Below are 20253 nucleotides of genomic sequence, written 5' to 3'. Positions count from 1 at the left end.
AATATACCATGGACTGCCAGAAGAACAGACAAATCTGTTTGGGAAGAAGAACAGCCAGAATGCTCATTAGAAGCAAGTATGGTGAGCTTACGTCTCACATACTTCGGACATGTTATCAGGAGGGACCAGTCCCTGGAGAAGGACATCGTGCTTGGTAGAGTAGAGGGTCAGCAAAAAGAGGAAGACCCTCAACAAGATGGATTGATACAGTGGCTGCAACAGTGGGCTCAAGCGTAACAATGATTGTGAGGATGGCTCAGGACCAGGCGGTATTTCGTTCTGTCGTACATAGGGTTGCCATGAGTTGGAACAGACTCAGTGGCACCTAACAACAGCAACAATTGAAAATAATATTTCTAAGAGTTTTTAAAGATGTTAGACATGCTGATGTAAAATGAAAAACAGGATATAAAAAAAATTATTTATAACTTAACCACTTTTATCTTCAAGCCTTTGAAGTAGAAGGTAAAAAATAATCACATATGTCATTCTTGACATCTTCAGGGAAGGTGTGTGCAAATAGGAAACACACATAAAATCTGAGCATAGAGAAAACAAATGGTTATTCAGAATTATAATTGCAGGAATAGATATAAGGAATAAAGTAGATTAAGGATATCGCCCTTAGAAGCTACTTTCTGTCAATAAGGCATAAATAGATTTGCTAGCCATGTGTTTCTCTGGCCCACAGGTTAAATTTGCCACCCTCTGATTCCTTGTCAACACTTCAACCATCAGGCTAAACACTGCATATCCCTCTGGGGTATTCACAACCTTCAGAGGTTAGTTGATAGTTATCACATTTCTTCTGAAGTCTTTGTTGATCCAAGAATACATATTTTGTTGTGTAAGTCTTCATAAATCAGTCTTTCCGCCCATTTATCATCCATGTTGCTTTTCTCTGAACACTCTCCAGTATGTCTCTGACTCGTTAATAATGAGGTTCCCAGACCACAGTGCATCATTCTAAGCTCAGACTCTCTCACTGTGCAGAGATGGACTTGGCCTTTTTGCTTCCTGACCCACTGTTTCCACTTACAAAGTTCTTATGCTGCCAGATCATGTATAAACCCATGGTTCATTTTCTGACTATTACAATTCCCTAAATAGGTCAATGCCTGACATGTCACAGGTGCTCAAAAAAGTTCCTTGAATAAATGAACCAATGAAGGAATGGACTCCCCAGTTGTGTCTTTACTATACTAAAACATTTATTACAAAAAGAAGGAGAGAGAGGGAGTGGGTCTATTTGTGCTGGGAGCAGGGGACAAGGGAACAGAGGACACATAAGAAATCATTCACTGATTATTTAGCCCGGGCCATTCAAATGTGTCTACCATTTTGATTTTATTGGAGACACAATTTTGTTCTCATTTAGCACAGGGCAAAATCTGAAGTTGAGAAAACTATGGTGTCTTACCACAGTGAGAGAACAGCTGAATTGCAACTGAGAACATACCTGGAATCTAAAATTCTAGTGCCCAGTGTAGCCTCTGGAGTAGACAGATTTAAAAATACTATGGGTTTTTTTTTTTTTTTTTTTTTAAAGTCCTTGCAGAACCTAAGAGCCATTCTCTACAACTTCAACTAAAACTCTTAAAGCGTGGGTTTACAACTTTGGGTTTGTCCATGGTCTTGTCCTTTCTATTCATAATAACAACATCGAAGATGCCAGGAAAGTTAGCATACCAGAGCTAATATGGTTTCTAACTATCTCTATCCTAATTATACTAGTGGTAGTCATAGTAAAAATAGCAGTAGCAGTAGTAGCTGCTGTCATTATTGAACACCCACTGTAAACCATATACTCTTTTAAACCCTTCACATGTATTATTTCATGGAACCCTTAAAACAGTCGATTAAAATAGGCACGATTAGCTCAATTTTACAATACAGAATCTGAGAAAGACTAAATGGCTAAGGATCACACAGCAGAGCTAGGGTTGTAATGCTAGGGTGTAAGACTGCCCCACATTCCTCTGTCCTAGTGAAGATCCTCTCCCTGTTTCATTACCGACAGTCGTCCTCACTTCTAGTTCCTATGTATTCCTCGCTAAGTACCCTGAATCGAAATTGAAAAACCAGTAAAAAAAAAAAACTGAAGTACAAGAAAAAAAAAAAATCTGCTCCTTTTCTTAGTTTAACTTAGAGACGATTAGAGTTTTCAAAAGGACCATTTCTCAAGGAAATTAAGAAAAACACCAACAGTCAAGCATGTCCCTTGCTAATAGGACAAAGCCAAGTATAAAGGCATTGAAATCTCTTGGTATAACTTCAGCCTGCCAAGATGATCCTGGAAGCCCAGCTTCTAGGCACTTGCCCTCTTCTCCATTCTGTTTCTCCACCTTGCTCAGTTCATTTCATCGCATGTGTACACTGATGGCCTCTGGCCGGAACTGAGCATAGTAAGTCAATACAACAGCACGCAGTACTGTGATGAAACCCTGCAATGAAATGCTGGGTAAAACTAATTACTCCACTTCAAGAAATTAATCAAAACTAAAAGCAAGACCAAATATTTTTTACTACTGGCTAATTCATTCTTCCAAAATTATTTCTACAATACTCTGTCTTTATGTTGCAACTCCAAACCAAAAAATACTTGGATTAAAAAAATTTTTAAGAAATAAATTCTTTAGATAATTCCAAATGCTGTGCAGGCGCTCTTTGGAAACTCTATGGGGCAGTTCTACTCTGTCCTATAGGGTCGCTATGAGTCGGAATTGACTCGACAGCACTGGGTCACTGGGTTATGCAAGAGACAACAAAACTTCACAGAAATAGCACTGGAAAAGATGTTGGAAAGCCTGGTAGATATGTGGCTCACTAGTTCATCAGCAGGGACAATAAAATAATCATTTTTGAGAGCATCCTGGGATATATAAAACTTTCTACAGTACTTACAAGATGCTGGTTGAATTTGTTGAACCAATCTTGGGTAAACCTTTCCATATTTCCAAGCTTCAGTTTCTACATCTATAAAACAGAAAACAAACAATAACTCCCTTGTTTCACATGGCTATCGTGGGGAACCCAACAGGATAATATATATGAAAGTATTTTTAAAACAATAAAGCGTCATACAAACATAGGTTATGAAGAAAGGGAGGTGAACAATGACGATTCTGCTGTTAATGAAGGCACTGTGTCAAGAAGCAAGTGGGAAAATTAACAGAATTTTTTGCTTCATCCAGATGTTGGGCACATCCTAACTATACAAGCCAAAGCCTTAGCTAGCAAACACCCTCCATGGTCAGAGAACTGCTAGAACGAGTGGCGTGAGTGTTCACTGGATCTCCTGGGCCCTGTGGAGGGCAGAGAAATGTCTACATAGAGCTGTGTCTCCTCTAAAAGAAATCATAACTCTCACCCTTGCTGCTTTAAAGGGGAAACAGTACATATCCCAAATATTTGCAAAGGTGCTGAGCTGAATGAATCTAAACAAGAACTAAGTCTTTGTTTTTTCACTGAGGGATAAGCCCTTCAGATCTTACACTTTAACCCCACTTCTACAACAATCAAACCAAGCCAGAAATCTGCACTTGCAAACACTTCGGAAACATCTGACTAGGCCATTTTTAGACGTTTTCCAGTCTTCGTGTGCCTTTCCCTCCCACAGAGCACAATTAAAAAGGCCCCTTTAAAAGGCTATTTAAAAACATTGATTGGCTTAACTGTGCTAATGTCATGGCTTTAAAATAAAATTCTATTAAGTCTTTAAAATACTGCAGATGAATATTTTACAGTGGAAACCTAGGACAACCATCCCGGGGCTTCTGTTATTCACAGATATTTAGTAAGTACTTAGTTCATCTTTCTTATCATCTTCTGTCTTTCCATTTTTTTTTTTTTTAATCTTCTGGTAGCTCTCATAAAATAACTGCCTTTATGCATACTAGAAGCCAGCACTGATCAGCAAAAAGTTCCCCAAGTCACCACAGTGAATCTGTGAGGACCTGTTCCTGCTGACATTGCTTTGTTGCTATTGATAAAGAAAGAGATGATGGTGTTCACGCCTTACACTTGATTGCTATCAACACAAACTGCATTTCCTTCCAAGAGCTGATCCAGGGATTATTTAGATCCTGTTTAAGCACATTTTTTTTTTTTTTTTTAAGCACACAGGATCTCATCCTTGTGTATATTCGGAATTACCCTTGTCCCCAGCGAAGCTCAGGAGCTCAACACGAACATGCAGAATTCTTTTCTTGACTGCTATATTTCAATCCTTGCTGTTTATATACTTTAGGCCAGCAGATATACTCATATTCATAAAGGGCAGGGCATACTCAAATAGGTCTCATTTGATGTTGTAGTTAACTTGACATCACAGCTCTGATTGACCTACAGTCAGGGACAGATTATTCAATAGGCACAGTACTTATCTTGCTTACCAGATCATCTGTAGTGAACAATTTCACATTTTTTCACCACATCAAAGATTCTGCTTCTAGGTATGGCTGGCATCTCTCTCTCTCCCAACCCCACAACACCTTCCTACAGAATCAAAGCCTCTTTTCAAATTTGCAATCCCTAACGGGGCGGATGACCCAGTAAGCAAGGTAAGCACAGCCTTACTTGTGCTTACATACTAATCCGTAGTGCACAATTTCACATGGGTTAACTGTGGTAACTTTCTGGTAGTAAAAGCCCATAGGTAGACTAAATTTTCTTCCGTTCTCTCTATAGAGCAGAAGAAAACTTGTCAGTATTCTACAGGTTATAGTTTTTTCAAACTTTTCTAAATGCTGCATAGATCAGTGTGGGAGGAAAAGAGTAAGGGACAGGCCAAGGAGCAAGGCAAAAAATGCAGTACTCAGAGAATAAGACCTCTACCACGATGTCTCTTCCCTACTCCACTCAACTCCAGAGAGCTGTGATGTCCATCAGGGGTTAGTGAAGATGCCCAGTCTAGCCAGGTCAGTGTCAGAGCTCTCCAGGACTCTCTTGGACTTCTCCTGTTCATTCCTCTGTGCCCCGGACCCATCTGCCTGACCATCCTTGGCCCGTTCCCCCTCTGGCCCCTCCCACTCATCCTTCAAGGCTAAGCACGAGGGCCGTGTCCAAGAATTCAACAGCAATTATGTAATTTCCACTTTTTTTTTAGGGACAGTTAGGTGCTCTGAGTTTATAATATCTAGTTCATATCCCTCCTCAGCTCCAGGCTAAGAAATGTGAGCACTCCATAATTGCCAATAATTTGACAATTTTCAAACACATATTCTTTAAATATTTATTTATCATTTAACTAGTGGGGGTCAGGAAACCCTGGTGGCGTAGTGGTCAAGAGCAACAGCTGCTAATCAAAATGTGGGCAGTTCAAATGCACAAGGCACTCATCGGAAACTCTTTGGGGCAGTTCTACTCTGTCCTATAGAGTCACTGTGAGATGGAATCAACTCAGCGGCAATGTATTTGGTTTTTTCGAGTGGGGGGTCAAGAAAAAATGCATTAATGACAATAATAATCTTCTTTATGTTCAAAATAAGGACTTTGCTTGGAATATATCATAATATTTATACTTATCTGGAACTGTCTTTCATTTCATTCTTTTATTACCATGCATAGCTGAATAACATTGGTGTATCAGTTGTCTATTGCTGCTGTTGCCACAAGCTTAGTGGCATAAACAAAACAAATTTATTTTCAAGTTGTTACCATTGTGGAAAACTGGGTAAAGGATACCTAGGATTTCTCTCCAACATTTCTTACAACTGCATGTGAATCTACAATTATCTCAAAATAAAAGGTTTAATTTAAAAATCTAGCTGTTTTGGGCTCTTCCTGAATCAATCATCTATCAAACCTATTTCCAGTAAGAGTTAAAAGATAGAGAAGCACTCTAATTGGAATTAATGGTCAATGCCAGGACTTGGTTCAAGACAAATAGTATTTTTTTTTTTAGTTGTGACAGTTTATTAGTTACATAGGCAACAAGAGCAAGATCAGCAATGGTGTCACCTCCTGCATCCCTTGTCCCACGGACGATGCTGAAACAAAAGAGGTCAGGAGACATGCTTCACGAGTGATGGGCACCTGCTGGTGAGGAGCCGGTTCCACACTTGCAACTCTGCTGGTTTGCAGCCTGCGGCTGCATCCTAAGGGGAGGTGGGCAAGGTGGAAAGCCCCACCTCAGCAGAGCCAGGGAGACAGATGAGAAAAGGTCAGTGACAGCCTCCCTGAAGGTAGGGAACCCACCCAAAAACCCACTGCCATGGAGGTGATTTCAACTCATAGTGACCCCATCGGGTTTCCAAGACCCTAAATCTCTACGGAAGCAGCCTGCCACCCTTTTTCCCCCAGAGGCACTGGTGGTTTACGAACTGTTGACCTTTGGTTAGCACACAACTGCCTTGACCACTGGACCACCAGGGCCCCTTTGAAGATAGGCAGGTGGGTGAGAAATGGTCTCGTGGCAGGTCCTTAAAGACCACCTGTCGGCCCGTGTTCTGGGAGGATCACAGGTATTCTAGCAAGGCCTGAGTCAGCTGTGCTTAAGACAGGGATTCAAACTGGTTCTTTCCAGTTCAAACCCCTGCTGAGAATTTGCATTTCTACCCCAGATATACTGAATCAGAATCTACATTTTCACAAGATCCCCAGGTGATTCTTATGTCTAATAAGTTTTTTTTTTGTGTGTGTGTGCTTTAAGTGAAAGTTTACAAATCAGGTCAGTCTCTCATAAAAAAAACTTATACACACCTTGCTATGTACTCCTAGCTGCTCTCCCGCTAATGAGACAGCACACTCCTCCTCTCCACCCTGTATTTCCTGTGTCCATTCCACCAGCTCCTGTCCCCTTCTGCCTTCTCATCTCACCTCCAGACAGGAGCTGCTCACAGTCTCATGTGTCTACTTAAGCCAAAAAGCTCACTCCTCACCAGTATTAAGGATAAATACTATTTTTAAGAGACACATAAAAAAATTTTTTTTTTTTTTAATTTCAACTATATGGAAATTACCAAAATTTCCCCAATGAAAAACCAATTTTGGGGAAAAACAGAGAAGTAGTCAAGTAATCTGTGTTTTCTGATGGAAACTAAGGACACAGGTGTAAAGATCGTTCTTGCTCTTCTGCAATCATTGTTATGTGTTAACTTTGGCATTATTTAATCACATCCATGCTGGTATAGGAAACCCTGGTGGTATAGTGGTTAAGTGCTATGGCTGCTAACCAAAGGGTCAGCAGTTCGAATCTGCCAGGTGCTCCTTGGAAACTCTATGGGGCAGTTCTACTCTGTCCTATAGGGTCGTTATGAGTCGGAATCAACTCGATGGCACTGGGTTTGGTTTGGTTTTTTTATGCTGGTATAATTTTTTTAAACAAATAAATTATATATTTAGGTGATGTGGTGAAGACTTAACGTTCACCCATATTAGATTCTCCTCTCTTTCCATGTAGATGGTGGGGCCATATGGTTGTTTCTTGCCAATGGGCTATAGGCATAAATGATCTCTGTCAGTTCTGGACTGGAGTATTTCATTACCAATACAAGTCCCTCCAGCTTTATTTTTCCCCTGCTGCAGTAAGTCCTGAAAAATTGTTTCAAGATGGAAGTATCATAAGGTGGCGTGAAGTGTTAACATGGGCCAGAACCCCCTGCTGATCTAAATTTGACATTTCAGTGAGTGATAAACTTCTGCTGCTTTAAACCACTTGGGATTATTTGTTATCAAAACATAACCTATCCTATTCTGACAGGTACCAGGCAAGAAGGAGTTATGTGGAGGTATCTGGTATCAGACTATGGGAAACAGAAACAAACCACTCTATATATTTTAATCAAGAGATTTAGTACAGAGAATTGAGTACTTGCAAAGTTGTTGGATGGCTGAAAGAACAGGTTGTAAACTAGGTCTTTTAGACTGATTCCCAGAACAATACAGAACTGGTCCACTAGGGGAGCTACTACCTTTGCAGACACCACTGAAGACGAGCTGGACTTGGTAGAACAAGGGTTGGTAAACTATGGCTAGATTTTTAAAGAAATTAGTAAGGGCTGCCTTCCTAATTATGTTTTTTTAGTGTTTATTAGGAGAATTCTTGTGTGAATTATTATCTTCTACATAGAATTCTGTGTAGGTTTTCCATGGTTGTTTCATCCCATTTGTTATATCCCACAATCGAATTTCTGAACCTCAAAGGCCAAGAAAAATATGAGTTGTGCAATAGTGTAAAATTATTTGTGGTCTTCTATCATGTATCCACATTGGGACACTGATCCTTTGGTGACTAATGGGGCTATAGGTGTCAGCACACCACACCTAATTACCCCAGATGCTAAAGGTCACTATGAAGACCATACTCGTTGTCGTTAAGTCATTTCTGATTCACAGCGAACCTATAGGACAGGTTCCGTATGGTTTCCAAGGAGCAGCTGGTAGATTCAAACTGCCAACCTTTTGGTTACCAGTCAAACACTTAACCACTGTGCCACCAGGGCACCTATAGAACTTTAGACCTCTTAAAATATGTGGTTATTTAAAGGATCAGAGATTCCATGGTTTTCAAACCTATTTATTCCTGGGAAAAAGACCATGGAGCTGATACACTATCCAACATAAGCACAGTTATTGTTGATTATCACCTTCTTATATCTGATTCCAAGATACGTGTCCACAGACATAATCTTCTACTCCATTTTCTCCTACACTTTAACACCCTTTTTGTTTCCCTCCAGCTTGTTCCTCAATAATCAGCCTCCTCTGCAATATCTCTTACATCCTTTTCTCAATGTCACCACCCAAGTGCAGGCTCTCATCACCTCTAGCATAAACTATCCATTCATTAATTCAGTTAATTGATATTTATCATTTAATGAGGATTTTCTACCTAGTAGGCCCTGCACAGTTGGAGCAGGAGCACTGGTGGCACAGTGTTTAAAGAGTTCGGCTGCTAACCAAAAGTTCGGCAGTTCAAATCTACCTGCCATTCCTCACAAACTCTGTGGTGCAGTTCTACTGTGTCCTATAGGGTCGCTATAAGTCCGAATCGACTTGGTTTTTTTTTTTTTTTTTGGTTAGGCGCTGCACATGTGGTGAACAAGACCCTTGTGGAAGAGACAAATAGTAAACAAGTAAACAAAAAAAAAATGGTGGAAGATGGTGGAAGAGACAAACAGTAAACAAGTAAACAAAAAAATATATGAGTTCCCCAAATCATAAAAGCTATTAAAATAAAGGATGGTTAAGGGATAAGAAAGGAGCCCTGGTGGTGCAATGGTTAAAGCACTGAGCTGTTAACCAAAAGGTCAGCAGTTCCAAACCACCAGCCACTCCCTGGGGGAAAGGTGTGGCAGTCTGTTCCTGTAAAGATTATAGAACCCTATGGGGAGGATCTACTCTGTCCTATAGGGTCACTATGGGTCGGAATTGACTCAACAGCAAAGAGTTTGTTTTTTATTTTGGTTTTAAGGGTTAAGAATGATAGGGGTGGAATGGGATGGGGTGGTATTTTATATGAGGTAGTAAGGAACCAGTCTCTTTGAGGAGGTGATATTGAACAACACCTGGATGATGAGAAGCGGCCATGATAGGGTGGAGACCTATTTTAACAGCCTCCTAACTGGGAGCCAAAGGGTATATGGCAGACATTAGAGCTGCAAACTTTTTCAGGATGACTTTTCTAAAACTTCTACCCTATAGGAAAGCTATATGTTGTGTAATGACAAACCCATCCAATCAGAGTCCGCTTCTAGGGCAGAATATATGCTAGCTGATCAAGAGGCAGGCACATCTCCGGGAATGGATGTGTGACCCTCTGAGCTCCGGCTATGTTAGGACTGGGACCTAAAGCGACTATATAGTTGCTCAGAGGGTTCCCAAAGCTGCCCATCAATCCCATGTAGTCTTAAAATAACTCTTCATTAATGATGATCATTGGTGTGCAACCTTATAAATCCCAACTGATACCAAGTGCTCTCTCCCTGCTGGCCCTGCCTAATGCTTTCTGGAAAATTCTTCAGGATCTTTGTATGCTCTGTTCCTTCTTTTTCCCCCAAGTCTCTGCACATCATTTAAAGGATTGTAAATGGCAAGAGACAATGATTACTGAGAACTAGGAAGCCTAAAAAAAAATGGAATTGCAGCTGTCACATGCCATTGGGCAGGTGTTTTTGCCTCAGTTTGCCCATCAAAAATATAATTTCTATAAAGAACAGTTTTGTTGAAGGATACATATATAGCATTACACATTCTTTATAGATTTGGAGTTGGCTTGAACCAAAGCAACAGCTCAGTGTAAATTTAAATGAGGTTCATAACACCTGGCAACAAATCCTGTAATAGAAATACCTACCAGATGTTACTTTTGTGTAATAGAAGAGAAACAAAAGCTGTAAAACAGAATTAACAAGGGTGAATAAAATAATCAACTGCCCCAGAATAAAGGTAAGTCAAAGGCAAGAAAACGGCATTTTTATGTCTTTGGTATTAACACAGAATACATTCTCTCATTCAACTGTAATTTTGAGTGTCTAATAAATACAGTGCAATACTTGGTTCCAGGCCTTAAGAAGCTAGGAAAAACAAATGTAAATAGGACAATATCTATTGGCTAAAGTGCCAGGTACTTTTACGTATACTATATTATTTCTTTCTCCCACGAGTTGGAGATACATATTACTACTCATTTTCTATCTGAAGAAAGAGGTCTAAAGAGGCAAAGGAACTTGCCCAAAGTCCTACATCTTACAAGTGCCAGAAACATGATTCAAAACTGGATCACTCTATAGACCCAAAACCTTTAAAATTGTCATAAAGATAAGTTTTCTCCCAAGGAACATGACAACTATGGGAGTAATTACATTTTTTTGTTTGTTTTATAAGGAAACACAAACATGATACTCTAGATATTCAGAGGAAATAAAAAACGTAGAATGTTTCTCTAATTTCCATAAAAATTAGAGGCAACAACAGCTAAAGAAGCTTCCAAGTTCTTAAGACCTGGAAGGAAATATATATTTAAAAGAAACTCACAAGATGCTATCATCAACATAAAGATTGTTGTTGTTACGTGCTGTCAAGTCAGTTCCAACTCATAGCGACCCTGTGTACCACAGAACGAAACACTGCCTGGTCCTGCGCTATCCTTACAATTATTGTTGTGCTTGAGCCCATTGTTGCAGCCACTTTGTCAGTCCATTTCATTTAGGGTCTTCCTCTTTTCCGCTGACCCTGTACTTTACCAAGCATGATGTCCTTCTCTATCCTGATCCCTCCTGACAACATGTCCAAAGTATACAAGACTCAGTCTCTCCATCTTTGCTTCTAAGGAGCATTCTGGTTGTACTTCTTCCGAGACAGATTTGTTTGTTCTTTTGGCAGTCCATGGTCTATTCAATATTCTTCACCAACATCACAATTCGAAGGCGTCAATTCTTCTTTGGTCTTCCTTATCCATTGTCCAGCTTTCACAACATAAAGATTAGGAGACAACAAACACAATGCTGTATGTTCTCAGCTCCCTCGCAGCCACACAAGGATAGTGCACTCTTTTTAAGCTACCCAGTGATAAATAGTTATTATTGTTCTTTTTTTTTTTTTAAAACACTTGCATTCCTTTTAAAGGTCCTTGTGTCCCGAACCACTGGACCTTTGTCTCAATTTTAACTTCTCCTTTTTAAAGCTGCACTTTTTTTCCCCACATACAGTGCATGTACGCCATCCTGACATCCCAGTTTCCCCTTACTGCCTCTCCTGCTGAGCACGGATGTGCCAATCTGGTGTAATGTGTCAGTTCTTTGCAGCCTGTATCCAAGCAGTAGACTTCTGGATTCCAAAGCTCAACCTAGAATGATAATACTGAGATGGCATTAATTAGTGTATCACCTATGACCTGAGAGGTTATGGTATTATATGGCTATAATTTATCACAGCAGAAAGCCAAGGGCATTTCAATTGAAACTAAATCATGTCCTTAGTTTGTAAGAATGAGAAACCGTTGCCTTCCCTTCCTAGCCCATGCTTATCACACGACTAAAGACAACATCCAACTATGAAGATGAGTATATGGCTGTCTGCATCTGCCCTGTGGTTATGTATGAATGGGGAGCTGCACATACAGATGGTTCTGTCTACTCTGCCTCCCAAAGGGGACATAAAGACCTTTGAAGTGATCTTGATATTGGTCACCTGAAGTGGGTGATCTAATGTGGGGAGAAAGGATGAGATGTAAGGAATGAAGTTAAACTTCAGATCAAAAATTGATCCTGGAGAATGACAGCAATGACAATGCACACCAATGGGAGGTGGTGGGCTATGTAGTGAGTTGAGTGGTGGCCCATATCCTAATCCCCAGAACCTGTGAATATTACCCTTTATAGCAAAAAAGTAAGTATCAACATATATGGCAAGAGAGGCGATTAAGCTAAGGATCTTGAAAGGAGGCGCGTATCCTGAATTATCTAAAGGGTCCCTAAATGTCATTGCCTATATCCTTATAAGGGAGAGGCAGAAGGAGATTAGAGGTGGACTCACAGTGTAGACAGGCCCAGAGAGAAGGCAGTGTGAAGATGGAGGCAGGGATGGCAGTGATGCAGCCACAAGTCAAGGAATGCCATAGCATGCCCGCAGCCCCCAGAAATTAGATGGGACAAAGAATGGATTCTTATCTAAAGCCCACAGAGGGCGGCCCTGCTGCCACCTTGATTTTGAACTTCTGAACTCCAGAACTGTGAGAGAATAAATTTCTGTTGTTCTAAGCCACCAGGTTTGTGATAATTTGTTATGGAAGCCCTAGGAAACTAACACACGGTAGAAGCAAGAAAACAGAGACAACCACCAATTAAGACCATGAACTAATAGAAGAGAACTAGGTTAAAGCAAATATGGGGCATGTAGTTACCTCAATACATTATTTTATAGCAAGAATACCTGAGCAAAAATAGAACAACAGAGCCACTAGCTGCTTTTTCATCTCACCACAGAAGGTAAGTGTCATGCATTGAATTGTGTCCCCAAAAAATATGTGTTTCAATTTGGCTAGGCCATGATTCCAAGTATTGTGTGATTGCCCACCATTTTAACATCTGATGTGATTTTTCTATGTGTTATAAATCCTATCTCTAGGATGTTAATGAGATGGGATTGACAGTTATGTTCATGAAGCAGGACTCAGCTTACAAGATTAGATAGTGAGAAGGGGGCCAAGATGGCTGACTAGGCAGACGCTACCCCAGATCCCTCTTGCAACAAAGACTCGGAAAAACAAGTGAATCGATCACACACGACAATCTACGAACCCTGACCATTAAACACAGATCTAAAGAGTTGACCTGAGCGACAGGTGAGCAAAAAGCTGCGCCCTGAACCAGCGACCGCTTCTGGAACCCATGACCCACCCCACAGCCTTGAGCCCTCGCAGTTCCCTGTTGCCGAGTGGTGGAGCTGACTGTGGCTTGCTGAGGCAGGGCAGGCACGGGACACAGCCCTAACCCCTAGCCCCCTGGTGTAACCTCCATAGAGACTCAGCCAGCGCAAGCAGACTGCACACTGAAGGGGCTAACAAGAGAACGAACAACCACGGGGAAGCAACAACTGTTTTCAGAGCCTGGAGCCAGCATCCCAGTCAGAAAACCTTGGCGCCGGGCTTTGGACTGGGCGCAGGGGAGCTGAGCACAGCATCCTGAGACAGCACAAACACTGGGCGCAGCCCTAGCCCCCTGAAGTGACCTCGGGGGAAGCCCAGCCAGTGCACGCAGGCAGTGCAGCAACGCGGCTGACAGGAGAAGTCGCTGGGAGGCAGCGACTGGTTTTGGAGCCAGGAGTGCAGCGTCCCAGCCAGGGAACCTTGGCGCTGGGCTTTGGACTGGGAGCGGAGGAACTAAACACAGCTTCTGAGACAGCACAAGCGCAGAACACGGGCCTGACCCTCAGGGGCAATCTCTACCCAGCCAGCACACACGGTCGACGTGCCCCTCGGGAATCTCAGATAAAACAGTCATCCCAAGCAAGATGAGTAACTTGGTCTATATTGCTGGGTGCTACTCTCTCCTATCTATCTGATCCCTCCCCTCCCCTTCCCAGGTGGCTTCATTAACATTGGAATTTCCTGGGCCAGAGAGTGAAGTGCTCTGCGGTTTTTTTTTTTCTTTGTTTGTTTGTTTTGTCTTTTCCTAACCCATTCTCCTGGCCTGAGAGAAGCAGCTACAAAAAACCCAGGGACCAAGAATCCTTCCCTGACTTCCCAAAATTGGACTAAAAATACAGAACCAGCTCCAGGCAAGCATTTGTGATCCACAGTCTTGGGCTTTCATCCCTACAGGGAACAAGGTGGCTATTATAATGCAAAGGCAATTCTGATAGTGATCTGACTGTAATTGTTTTAGCGGATTACTGGAAAGACAAGTTTCCCAAGTCTGATATCTCTACCTATTAAACAGAGCCCTCACTGACCCACAAGGGGGAACTGAGGGCTGAAGCTCCACCCAAACCACCTAACCTCCTGCCATAGGGGTCTGAGGATAGTGACATCTACCAATCTGTAGAGGTACAAGCATTGGGTGCCTAAGGTACAGCTGCAGAGCCCACCCACCAAAGTGCTTTAGGAATAGAGACACACCTACCTCACCGGCACTTGGGGGAAGCCTGTCAGCATCCTGCCCACCCCCCCCGCCCGCCCTCCCCCCCGGAATGTGACCCCTTGCTGCTACTAGAATCTGGTGCACACAACTATCACCACTACTCCTCTAAGCAAGTAGGTGACAGTCTACCCCACACACTTGGTGACCCAAAATCAGATTCTACTCAAGAATAGTGACTGGACTCTTAGGCTTATATTTCTGGTAACGGCCCAAACCAGCTGGTAAGAGGACATAAGTGATTCAAAGCCTACAACAATCAAGACAGCACAACCTCACAGCCCATCTACGTGTTTTGAAAGAAAACAAAACAAGATAAGACTCGGTGAGCAAATATAAAATAAATCATTACAATATCTTATAGATGGCTCCGAGACAACAGTCAATATCAAACCACATAAAGAAGCAGACCATGATTGCTTCTACAACTCCCCAAAATAATGAATCAAAATCTTTCCCAAATGAAGATACAATCCTGGAATTGCCAGATGCAGAATATAAAAAACTAATTTACAGAATGCTTCAAGACATCAGGGATGACATCAAAAATGAAATAACGCAATCTACACAAAAAGCCAAGGAACACACTGATAAAACAGTTGAAGAACTCAAAAAGATTATTCAAGAACATAGTGGAAAAATTAATAAGTTGCAAGAATCCATAGAGAGACAGCATGCAGAAATCCAAAAGATTAACAGTAAAATTACAGAATTAGACACCTCAATAGGAAGTCAGAGGAGCAGAATCAAGGAATTGGAATGCAGAGTGGGGAAGTTGGAGGATAAAGCAACTGACACCAATATAGCTGAAGAAAAATCAGATAAAAGAATTAAAAAAAATGAAGAAACCCTAAGAATCATGTGGGACTGTATCAAGAAGAATAACTTGTGTGTGATTGGAGTTCCAGAACAAGGAGGGATAACAGAAAATACACAGAGAATAGTTGAAGATCTGTTGGCAGAAAACTTCCCTGACATCATCAAAGACAAAAGGATATCTATCCAAGATGCTCATCGAACCCCATATAAGATTGATCCAAAAAGAAAATCACCAAGACATATTATCATCAAACTTGCCAAAACCAAAGATAAAGAGAAAATTTTTAAAGCAGTCAGGGATAAAAGAAAGGTCTCCTACAAAGGAGAATCAATAAGAATATGTTCAGACTACTCAGCAGAAACCATGCAGTCAAGAAGCCAATGGGATGACATATACAGAGCACTGAAGGAGAAAAACTGCCAGCCAAGGATCACTTATCCAGCAAAACTCTCTCTCAACTATGAAGGCAAAATTAAAACATTTACAGATAAACACAAGCTTAGAGAATTTGCAAAAACCAAACCAAAGCTACAAGAAATACTGAAGGAAATTGGTCAGAAAATCAATAACATCAGATAACAACACAACTCAAGGACACAGAACAGAACAGCCTGATATCAACTCAAATAGGGAAATCATAAAAACAAATTAAGATTAATTTTAAAAATAAAAAAATGTTCAAAATAGGGAATTATTGAAGTCATTATGTAAAAATCACAATAATCAAAAAGAGGGACTAAATACAGGAGGCATAGAACTGCCATATGGAGAGGAAAACAAGGTGATATAGGATGATACAAGTTAGGTTTTTATTTAGAAAAATAGTGGCAAACACTAAGGTAACCACAAAGAGGTCTAACAATTCCATAACTCAAAATAAAAACCAAGAAAAACGTAACGACTCAGCAAACATAACTTTGACTACTATGAAAATGAAGAACACACAATTTACCAAGAAAAACGTCTCAGCACAAAAAAGTAAGTGGAAAAATGAAATTGTCAACAACACACATAAAAAGGCATCAAAATGACAGCACTAAACACATTCTTATCTATAATTACACTGAATGTAAATGGACTAAACGCACCAATAAAGAGACAGAGAGTCTCAGACTGGATAAAGAAACACGAGCCGTCTATATGCGGCCTACAAGAGACACACCTTAGACTTAGAGACAAAAACAAACGAAACTCAAAGGATGGAAAAAATATATCAAGCAAACAACAATCGAAAAAGAGCAGGAGTAGCAACATTAATTTCTGACAAAATAGACTTCAAAGTTAAATCCACCACAAAGGATAAAGAAGGACACTATGTAATGATTAAAGGGACAATTGACCAGGAAGATACAACCATATTAAATATTTATGCACCCAATATCAGGGCTGCAAGATACATAAAACAAACTTTAACAGAAGTGAAAAGTGAGATAGACACCTCCACAATTATAGTAGGAGACTTCAACACAGCACTTTCAGAGAAGGATAGGACTTCCAGTAAGAAGCTCAAAAGAGACACGGAAGACCTAATTGCTACAATCAACCAACTTGACCTCATAGACCTACACAGAACACTCCACCCAACAGCTGCAAAATATACTTTTTTTTCTAGTGCACATGGAACATTCTCTAGAATAGATCATATATTAGGTCATAAAACAAACCTTTGCAGAATCCAAAACATCGAAATATTACAAAGCATCTTCTCAGACCACAAGGCCATAAAAGTGGAAATCAATAACAGAAAAATCAGGGAAAAGAAATCAAATACTTGGAAACTGAACAATACCCTGCTCAAAAAAGACTGGGTTATAGAAGACATTAAGGAGGGAATAAAGAAATTCATAGAATGGAATGAGAATGAAAATACTTCCTATCAAAACCTCTGGGACACAGCAAAAGCAGTGCTCAGAGGTCAATTTATATCGATAAATGCACACATACATAAAGAAGAAAGAGCCAAAATCAGAGAACTGTCCCTACAACTTGAACAAATAGAAAGCGAGCAACAAACGAATCCATCAGGCACCAGAAGAAAACAAATAATAAAAATTAGAGCTGAACTAAATGAAATAGAGAACAGAAAAGCAATTGAAAGAATTAACAAAGTCAAAAGTTGGTTCTTTGAAAAAATAAACAAATTGATAAACCATTGGCCGGACTGACTAAAGAAATACAGGAAAGGAAACAAATAACCCGAATCAGAGACAAGATGGGCCATATCACAACAGACCCAACTGAAATTAAAAGAACCATATCAGATTATTACAAAAAATTATACTCTAACAAATTTTCAAACCTAGAAAAAATGGATGAATTCCTAAACTAACACAATCAGAAGTAGAACAACTAAATAGACCCATAACAAAAAAGAGATTGACAAGGTAATCAAAACACTCCCAACAAAAAAAAAAGCCCTGGCCTGGACGGCTTCACTACAGAGTTCTACCAAACTTTCAGAGAAGAGTTAACACCACTACTACTAAAGGTATTTAAAAGCATAGAAAATGACGGAATACTACCTAACTCATTCTATGAAGCCACCATATCCCTGATACCAAAACCAGGTAAAGACACCACAAAAAAAGAAAATTACAGACCTATATCCCTCATGAACATAGATGCAAAAATCCTCAACAAAATTCTAGCCAATAGAATTCAACAACATATGAAAAAAAGAATCCACCACGATCAAGTGGGATTTATACCAGGTATGCAAGGTTGGTTTAATATTCGAAAAACCATTAATGTAATCTACCATATAAACAAGACAAAAACCACATGATCTTATCAACTGATGCAGAAAAGGCATTTGACAAAGTCCAACACCCATTCAGGATAAAAACTCTCATCAAAATAGGAATTGAAGGAAAATTCCTCAACATAATAAAGGGCATCTATACAAAGCCAACACAGCTAACATCATTCTAAATGGAGAGAGCCTGAAAGCATTTCCCTTGAGAACAGGAACCAGACAAGGATGCCCTTTATCACCGCTCTTATTCAACATTGTGCTAGAGGTCCTAGCCAGGGCAATTAGGCTAGACAAAGAAATAAAGGGCATCCGGATTGGCAAGGAAGAAGTAAAATTATCTCTATTTGTAGATGACATGATCTTATACACAGAAAACCCTAAGGAATCCTCCAGAAAACTACTGAAATTAATAGAAGGGTTCGGCAGAGTGTCAGGTTACAAGATAAACATACAAAAATCACTTGGATTCCTCTACATCAACAAAAAGAACATCTAAGAGGAAATAACCAAATCAATACCATTCACAGTAGCCCCCAAGAATATAAAATACTTAGGAATAAATCTTACCAAAGATGTAAAAGACCTATACAAAGAAAACTATGAAGTACTAGTGCAAGAAACTAAAAGGGACCTACATAAGTGGAAAAACATACCTTGCTCGTGGATAGGAAGACTTAACATAGTAAAAATGTCTATTCTTCCAAAAGCCGTCTATACATACAATGCACTTCCGATCCAAATTCCAATGTCATTTTTTAAAGTGATGGAGAAACAAATCACCAACTTCATACGGAAGAGAAAGAAGCCCCGGATAAGTAAAGCATTACTTTAAAAGAAGAAGAAAGTGGGAGGCCTCACTCTACCTGATTTTAGAACATATTATACAGCCACAGTAGTCAAAACAGCCTGGTATTGGTACAACAACAGACACACAGACCAATGGAACAGAATTGAGAACCCAGATATAAATCCATCCACGTATGAGCAGCTGATATTTGACAAAGGCCCAGTGTCAGTTAATTGGGGAAAAGATAGTCTTTTTAACAAATGGTGCTGGCATAACTGGATATCCATCTGCAAAAAAATGAAACAGGACCCATACCTCACACCATGCACAAAAACTAACTTCAAGTGAATCAAAGACCTAAACGTAAAGACTAAAACGATAAAGATCATGGAAGAAAAAATAGGGACAACCTTAGGAGCCCTGATACAAGGCATAAACAGAATACAAAACATTAATAAAAATGATGAAGAGAAACCAGATAACTGGGAGCTCCTAAAAATCAAACAACTATGCTCATCTAAAGACTTCACCAAAAGAGTAAAAAGACCACCTACAGACTGGGAAAGAATTTTCAGCTATACATCTCCGACCAGCGCCTGATCTCTAAAATCTGTATGATTCTGTTAAAACTCAACTACAAAAAGACAAACAACCCAATCAAAAGTGGGCAAAGGATAGGAACACACACTTCACTAAAGAAGATATTCAGGCGGCTAACAGACACGTGAGAAAATGCTCTTGATCATTAGCCATTAGAGAAATGCAAATTAAAACTACGATGAGATTCCATCTCACTCCAACAAGGCTGGCATTAATCCAAAAAACACAAAATAATAAATGTTGGAGGGGCTGTAGAGAGATTGGAACTCTTATACACTGCTGGTGGGAATGTAAAATGGTACAACCACTTTGGAAATCTATCTGGCGTTTTCTGAAAAAGTTAGAAATAGAACTACCATACAACCCAGAAATCCCACTCCTCAGAATATACCCTAGAGAAATAAGAGCCTTTACACGAACAGATAAATGCACACCCATGTTTATTGCAGCACTGTTTACAATAGGAAAAAGCTGGAAGCAACCAAGGTGTCCATCAATGGATGAATGGTTAAATAAATTATGGTACATTCACACAATGGAATACTATGCATCGATAAAGAACAGTGACGAATCTGTGAAACATTTCATAACATGGAGGAACCTGGAAGGCATTATGCTGAGTGAAATTAGTCAGATGCAAAAGGACAAATACTGTATAAGACCACTATTATAAGTTCTTGAGAAATAGTATAAACTGAGAAGAACACATTCT

The sequence above is a fragment of the Loxodonta africana genome, chromosome 6 (assembly GCF_030014295.1).
Source record: "Loxodonta africana isolate mLoxAfr1 chromosome 6, mLoxAfr1.hap2, whole genome shotgun sequence".
Classification (NCBI taxonomy): domain Eukaryota; kingdom Metazoa; phylum Chordata; class Mammalia; order Proboscidea; family Elephantidae; genus Loxodonta; species Loxodonta africana.
This window is presented reverse-complemented; position numbering follows the sequence as displayed.